The 1647-nt window shown below is 53.1% G+C and overlaps 1 non-coding gene across 1 annotated transcript; it reads left to right on the top strand.

Annotated features, from left to right (window-relative positions):
* Positions 1–442: 442 nt before the first annotated feature.
* On the top strand, positions 443–515 carry TRNAE-UUC (transfer RNA glutamic acid (anticodon UUC)). The gene has a single exon. It is a non-coding gene; the product is annotated as a tRNA-Glu (tRNA).
* The last annotated feature ends 1132 nt before the right edge of the window (positions 516–1647 follow it).

Here is a 1647-nt window from a genome sequence, read left to right as displayed (position 1 = left end):
GTTCTTTACAGTCTGAGCCACCAGGGCCTGCAAAATGGGGGCAATGGTGCCTCCCACTCTTGGAAAACCTATTGTATTCTCTGGCATCTTGGGAGTTTCCCAGCGTGCTTTGGCCCAGCTCTGGTTCAGTGTGCTCAGCAAATCAAGTGCAAATAAGGCCTGGCTTTCTAGCTCCCATATCCCTACCTTGGAATGGCCCCTCCCCAGCAGCTCGTTGCCACATCTGTTCAGTAAGCTGCCTGCCAGAGGGTTTTCACGAGCTGTCCTGGGTCCTGGGCTAAAGGCACAGTGCCTGACAAGAAGGGCACTCAGTAAAGCATAGCTGCCCTGAACTACTTTTCTGTTCCTGATTTACTTCCTAGTCTTGCTTATGTCACTTGCTGTGCCACCATCGAAAGTGACATGCTCCCTCCGAGGAGGGAAAATACAATGAGGTGGGAATTCCCTGATGGTCCAGTGGTTAGGACTCTGCGCTTTCACTGCCGAGGGTGTGGGTTCAATCCCCAGTCAAGGAACTAAGATCCCGCAAGCCGCATGGTGCAACCAAAAGCAAAAAAAGATAGAAGAGGAAGGAATCCTGTGTCCCAGGCAAAGCCAAACACAGTTGTGCCTCCCTGCAGAGGATTCATGGAGAAGGCGACGGCACCCCACTCCAGTACTCTTGCCTGGAAAATCCCATGGGCGGAGGAGCCTGGTGGGCTGCAGTCCACGGGGTCGCGAAGAGTCGGACATGACTGAACGACTTCACTTTCACTTTTCACTTTCATGCATTGGAGAAGGAAATGGCAACCCACTCCAGTGTTCTTGCCTGGAGAATCCCAGGGACGGGGGAGCCTGGTGGGCTGCCGTCTATGGGGTCGCACAGAGTCAGACACGACTGAAGCGACTTAGCAGCAGCAGCAGCAGCAGAGGACTCAAGGGCCAGAAGCCTGAATGCATCAGGCTCCCTAGAACTCTACCTGGCAGAAGAGAAACATTTCGGGCTCCTTTCAGCAGTGTGCGGACAGGGCCCCACAGGGAAAAGCACACAGGGCAGCTGGATTCTGTTCTCTCTGAAAGTGAAAGTTGTTCAGTCATATCCGATTCTTTGGAACCCATGTGCTGTAGCCCGCCAGGCTCCTCTGTCCGTGGGATTCTCCAGGCAAGAATACTGGAGTGGGTTTCTCTGAGATTTCCTCTCTAGCCCTGAGGTTTCCTCCCTAGGTGACTGCTGGGGTCAATCCTCCCCATGTACTCTGACTCGAGGGAGGGTGGCCTACCACCAGCTCTAACCTCCAGCGTGTCGAAGATTTATTTTCTCCCAACTTGCAGGCAGTCATCAGGACAAAGGAGTTCTCACCCTTCTGCCCCTAACTTGTTATGTAAGTAAGCCACTTAGCCTCTCTGAGACCCAACCTCTCCTGCAGGAGGGGGGTGATGGGCTAGACTTGATTCTAGAACCACAAGACATCAGTCTGCCTTTTAAAAGGGTCATCTGGGGACATTACTGTCAATCAGACTCGAGACCAATCACAGCCGTCCTTCAGTATCCTTGGGGGGTTGTTCTCAGGACCACACCTGCCCCCATGGATATAAGAATCCACGGATGCTCAAATCTCTTACGTTAAATGGCGCAGTACAGTCTGCCCTCCAGATTCGAGGGTCCAC

This window comes from Ovis aries, chromosome 3, assembly GCF_016772045.2.
Source record: "Ovis aries strain OAR_USU_Benz2616 breed Rambouillet chromosome 3, ARS-UI_Ramb_v3.0, whole genome shotgun sequence".
Taxonomy (NCBI): domain Eukaryota; kingdom Metazoa; phylum Chordata; class Mammalia; order Artiodactyla; family Bovidae; genus Ovis; species Ovis aries.
The sequence above is the reverse complement of the archived record's forward strand: the minus strand, read 5'-3'. Positions and strand labels throughout refer to the sequence as shown.